A 6,910-nucleotide genomic window follows, 5' to 3' on the forward strand; every position below is an offset into this window, starting at 1 on the left:
AGGTGCCCAGGTGTGACAGACGTACCTGGCCAGGTTACAGGTGACCAGGTGTGACAGACGTACCTGGCCAGGTAACAGGTGCCCAGGTGTGACAGACGTACCTGGCCAGGTAACCAGGTGTGACAGACGTACCTGGCCAGGTAACCAGGTGTGACAGACGTACCTGGCCAGGTAACAGGTGCCCAGGTGTGACAGACGTACCTGGCCAGGTAACAGGTAACCAGGTGTGACAGACGTACCTGGCCAGGTAACAGGTGCCCAGGTGTGACAGACGGACCTGGCCAGGTAACAGGTGCCCAGGTGTGACAGACGGACCTGGCCAGGTGACCAGGTGTGACAGACGGACCTGGCCAGGTAACAGGTGCCCAGGTGTGACAGACGTACCTGGCCAGGTAACAGGTGCCCAGGTGTGACAGACATACCTGGCCAGGTGACCAGGTGTGAAGACGTACCTGGACAGGTAACAGGTGACCAGGTTTGACAGACGTACCTGGCCAGGTGCCATACCACTGTGTCTTACAGATTGTACAGAGCTACGGAACGGAAGCTCCATGAAGTCTAGTCCGTAGCTCTGTAGGATTGGGACAGATATTGCGGCTGCTCTTCACGTGGCAGAGGAACAGGGTAACCAGGCAGAGGTACTGAATGTCGCCCGTCATGTCCCACTTTGTATTGGATTCTTCCCACTTTTTACAGCAGAAGCACTTTTTGTATTCTTTGTTGATTTTAGATAAGTGTAGGAACAAATGGACTTAAATTAAAGTGAAATATGAGCATTCTATATATCTTCATGGCAATCATTTGCGTACATTAAATGCACAGAGCCCATAGCCAACCATCCACACTACACCGGTCACTCCTCCCTCCGTTCCATGGTACCACCTCCGCCATGTTACACAGAGGAAGTGGTATGGGGATGGTCTGGTGATTACTCCTCCTTGTGTACCATGGGGGTCATTCCAAGTTGATCGCTAGCTGCTTTCGTTCGCGGCGTAGCGATCAGGCAAAAAAATCGGCACTTCTGCGCATGCATATACTCCACAATGCGTACGCGCGTCATACTATTACAACGAACGATGTCGTTTCACACAGGGTCTGGCGAAGCTTTTCATTCGCACTGCTGGCCGCAGAGTGATTGACAGGAAGTGGGCGTTTCTGGGTGTCAACTGACCGTTTTCAGGGAGTGTTCGGAAAAATGCAGGCGTGCCAGGAAAAACGCAGGCGTGGCTGGGAGAACGCAGGGCGTGTTTGTGACGTCAAAACAGGAACTGAATAGTCTGAAGTGATCGCAAGCGCTGAGTAGGTATTGAGCTACTCTAAAACTGCACAAGAAAACTTTGTAGCCGCTCTGCGATCCCTTCGTTCGCACTTCTGCTAAGCTAAAATACACTCCCAGTGGGCGGCGGCATAGCGTTTGCACGGCTGCTAAAGACGGCTAGCGAGCGATCAACTCGGAATGACCCCCCATAACTCTACGTCCACCACGTTACACAGAGGAAGCGCTATGGGGGATAGTCTGGTGATTACTCCTCCATACCATGACACTACCTCCACCACGTTACACAGAGGATGCGCTATGGGGTATAGTCTGGTGATTACTACTGTCTCCATACCATGACACTACCTCCACCACGATACACAGAGGAAGTGCTATGGGGGATAGTCTGGTAATTACTCCTCCATACCATGACACTACCTCCACCACGTTACACAGAGGAAGCGCTATGGGGTATAGTCTGGTGATTACTACTCTCTCCATACCATGACACCACCTCCACCACGTTACACAGAGGAAGTGCTATGGGGGATAGTCTGGTGATTGCTCCTCTCTCCATACCATGACACCACCTTCACCACGATACACAGAGGAAGCGCTATGGGGTATAGTTTGGTGATTACTCCTCCATACCATGACACTACCTCCACCACGTTACACAGAGAAAGTGCTATGGGGGATAGTCTGGTAATTACTACTCTCTCCATACCATGACACTACCTCCACCACGTTACACAGAGGAAGCGCTATGGGGGATAGTCTGGTGATTACTACTCTCTCCATACCATGACACTACCTCCACCACGTTACACAGAGGATGCGCTATGGGGTATAGTCTGGTGATTGCTCCTATCTCTCGATACCATGACACTACCTCCACCACGTTACACAGAGGATGCGCTATGGGGTATAGTCTGGTGATTACTACTCTCTCTTTACCATGACACTACCTCCACCACGTTAAACAGAGGAAGCGCTAAGGGGTATAGTCTGGTGATTGCTCCTATCTCTCGATACCATGACACTACCTCCACCACGTTACACAGAGGATGCGCTATGGGGTATAGTCTGGTGATTACTACTCTCTCCATACCATGACACTACCTCCACCACGTTACACAGAGGATGCGCTATGGGGTATAGTCTGGTGATTGCTCCTATCTCTCGATACCATGACACTACCTCCACCACGTTACACAGAGGATGCGCTATGGGGTATAGTCTGGTGATTACTACTCTCTCTTTACCATGACACTACCTCCACCACGTTAAACAGAGGAAGCGCTATGGGGTATAGTCTGGTGATTGCTCCTATCTCTCGATACCATGACACTACCTCCACCATGTTACACAGAGTAAGCGCTATGGGGGATAGTTTGGTGATTGCTCCTCTCTCCATACCATGATACTACCTCCGCCACGTTACACAGAGGAAGTGCCAGTGGGGATGGTCTGGTGATTACTCCTCCCTCTATACTATGACATCACTTCCACCATGTTACACAGAGGAAGTGCCAGTGGGGATGGTCTGGTGATTACTCCTCCCTCCATACTATGACATCACCTCCACCAGAAGCAATAATATGATTTTTATTCACCTTAAAATCTCTTCCTTAAAGTCCATCTGGGGGATGCCATTACCTCTGGGATCTAGCAAAGCAAGCCAATTAAGGTGGTGGAGGGGGGGAAGCATCGGAGCCAGCTGCTCGAAGAATCACCCCACACTGGTGTCCGATGCTCCATATGCATGGAACTTTGTAAAAGTGGCTGCTCTACTGAGGTATCATGCCGCACAGCCCAAGAACCCACGACCGCACAAGCTGAGTGGGCCCGAATTGAAGCTGGAACAGTCACATTTGAAGACAAATATGCCTGCGGAATGGCGGCAGTTACCCATCTAGCAATGGACCCTTTGGAGGCTGGCCAGCCTCTCTTTAGTCATCAATCAGGACCAACAAGAAATGCGTATGTCTCAGAGAAGCACTACGTTCTAAATAAATGTGGAACGCATGTATCACATCCAACAGTGCTAAAGAGGCAACTTCATTAGTCTCTGAAGCCTGGCAAAAGGCTGGAGGAACTATGGCCCTCATTCTGAGTTGATCGCTCGCTAGCTGCTTTTAGCAGCTGTGCAAACGCTAAGCCGCCGCCCTCTGGGAGTGTATCTTAGCTTAGCAGAAGTGCGAACGAAAGGTTCGCAGCGCTGCTACAAAAAAAACATTGTGCAGTTTCAGAGTAGCTCGACACCTACTCCTAGCTTGCGATCACTTCAGACTATTTATTTAGTTCCTGTTTTGGCGTCACAAACATGCCCTGCGTTCGCCCAGCCACGCCTACGTTTTTCCAGCCACTCCTGCATTTTTATCTGGCACGCCTGTGTTTTTTCATACACTCCCCGAAAAACGGTCAGTTACCACCCAGAAACACCCTCTTCCTGTCAATCACTTTGCGGCCAGCAGTGCGACTGAAAAGCGTCGCTAGAGCTTGTGTAAAACTGCATCGGCTTTCGTGAAAGTACGTCGCGCGTGCGCACTGCGCCCCATACGCATGCGCAGAACTGCCATTTTTTGGCCTGATCGCTGCGCTGCGAAGGAAAGCAGCTAGCGAACAACTCGGAATGAGGGCCAATATCCTGATTGATGTGGAAAGCTCATACCAGCAAAGGATTGCGTACCAATGACGGTGCGACCTGTCTGGTGCCACCACAATCATTGGCCGCAGCACTGATCGAATCCGCTGAAGTACCCTTCGTAACATTACTAGAGGATAGATGTACTCCAACTGCAACACCCAAGAGATGCATGGGCATCCCAGGGACCGAGATCCATACCTTGGAGGTTTCCTGTTGAGACGGGAAGCCATTAGATCTGTCTGGAGACCCCCATCTGGACACTATTTCTGCAATCACTTCCTGGTGTAATTCCCATTTTCCAGGATGCACTCGGTGGCGACTTCCAGTTGACCCAATTTTCTGCCCAATGAAGGATGTGAGAAACCTCTCTCATTGCTCGCCAACTGCGTGTGCCACCCTGCTTGTTTCTATACGCAACTGCCTTGGCTCTCTCTGCACATGTTACATCTGCCCCCCCTGCAGTGCACATGGTTTTGCCCAACTGCTAACAAAATTCCTGCTGCGATCAACTTGGAATTACCCCCATAGTCTGGTGATTACTCCTCTCTCATACCATGACACTACCTCCACCACGTTACACAGGGGATGCGCTATGGGGGATAGTCTGGTGATTACTCCTCCCTCTATACCAGGGCTGGCCAAACCGGTCCTCGAGATCTACCAACAGTTCGCATTTTCCAGACCACCTAGATGGTGCACAGGTGTAGTCATTACTAATTAAGATGTGATGCATTCATTCCAAACTGACAATTCTACAGATCTCCAGGAGACCTGGAAAACATGAACTGTTGGTAGATCTCGAGGACTGGTTTGGCCAGCCCTGCTCTATACCATGACGCTACTTCCACATTACACAGAGGATGTGCTATGGGGTATAGTCTGGTGATTACTCCTCCATACCATGATGCTACCTCCACCAAGTTACACAGAGGAAGCGCTATGGGGGATAGTCTGGTGATTACTCCTCCCTCCAAACCATGGCACCGCCTCCACCATGTTACACAGAGAACGCACTATGGGGGATAGTCTGATTACTCCTCCCTCCAAACCATGGTACCACCTCCACCATGTTACACAGAGGATGCACTATGGGGGATAGGCTGGTGATTACTCCTCCCTCCAAACCATGGCACCGCCTCCACCATGTTACACAGAGGATGCTTTATGGGGGATGGTCTGGTGATTGCTCCTCTCTCCATACCATGACACTACCTCCACCATATTACACAGAGAACGCACTATGGGGGATAGTCTGATTACTCCTCCCTCCAAACCATGGTACCACCTCCACCATGTTACACAGAGGAAGCACTATGGGGGATGGTCTGGTGATTACTCCTCTCTCCATACCATGGTACCACTTCCACCACGTTACACAGAGGAAGCGCTATGGTGGATGATTACTCCTCTCTCCATACCATGACACTACCTCCGCCATGTTACACAGAGGAAGCGCTATGGTGGTCTGGTGATTACACCTCCCTCCATACCATGATACCACTTCCACCATGTTACACAGAGGATGCGCTATGGTGGATGATTACTCCTCTCTCCATACCATGATACCACTTCCACCATGTTACACAGAGGATGCGCTATGGTGGATGATTACTCCTCTCTCCATACCATGACACTACCTCCGCCATGTTACACAGAGGAAGCGCTATGGTGGTCTGGTGATTACACCTCCCTCCATACCATGATACCACTTCCACCATGTTACACAGAGGATGCGCTATGGTGGATGATTACTCCTCTCTCCATACCATGATACCACTTCCACCATGTTACACAGAGGATGCGCTATGGTGGATGATTACTCCTCTCTCCATACCATGACACTACCTCCACCATGTTACACAGAGGATGCGCTATGGTGGATGATTACTCCTCTCTCCGCCCCATGACCCTACCTCCGCCATGTTACACAGAGGAAGCGCTATGGTGGTCTGGTGATTACACCTCCCTCCATACCATGATACCACTTCCACCACGTTACACAGAGGAAGCGCTATGGTGGATGATTACTCCTCTCTCCATACCATGACACTACCTCCGCCATGTTACACAGAGGAAGCGCTATGGTGGTCTGGTGATTACACCTCCCTCCATACCATGATACCACTTCCACCATGTTACACAGAGGATGCGCTATGGTGGATGATTACTCCTCTCTCCATACCATGATACCACTTCCACCATGTTACACAGAGGATGCGCTATGGTGGTCTGGTGATTACACCTCCCTCCATACCATGATACCACTTCCACCATGTTACACAGAGGATGCGCTATGGTGGATGATTACTCCTCTCTCCATACCATGACACTACCTCCACCATGTTACACAGAGGATGCGCTATGGTGGATGATTACTCCTCTCTCCGCCCCATGACCCTACCTCCGCCATGTTACACAGAGGAAGCGCTATGGTGGTCTGGTGATTACACCTCCCTCCATACCATGATACCACTTCCACCATGTTACACAGAGGATGCGCTATGGTGGATGATTACTCCTCTCTCCATACCATGACACTACCTCCACCATGTTACACAGAGGATGCGCTATGGTGGATGATTACTCCTCTCTCCGCCCCATGACCCTACCTCCGCCATGTTACACAGAGGAAGCGCTATGGTGGTCTGGTGATTACACCTCCCTCCATACCATGATACCACTTCCACCACGTTACACAGAGGAAGCGCTATGGTGGATGATTACTCCTCTCTCCATACCATGACACTACCGCCGCCATGTTACACAGAGGAAGCGCTATGGGGGATAGTTTGGCGAATACTAATTTCTCCGTACCATCATCTATAATCATGGGAAATAATTTGCTGTGACTAGCTTGAGTCTCCATGGTTACAGTGTACTATGTTGCTGAACCTGCTAGAATGGTTTTAATTAGATGCAATTTATTTTTTTTATTTTTTGAGTGGGAATAGCATTAAAGCCGATTGCAGCGTGCAGTGTAATGTCTGTGCAGCTTCTCCGAC

The sequence above is a fragment of the Pseudophryne corroboree genome, chromosome 6 (genome assembly GCF_028390025.1).
Source record: "Pseudophryne corroboree isolate aPseCor3 chromosome 6, aPseCor3.hap2, whole genome shotgun sequence".
Classification (NCBI taxonomy): domain Eukaryota; kingdom Metazoa; phylum Chordata; class Amphibia; order Anura; family Myobatrachidae; genus Pseudophryne; species Pseudophryne corroboree.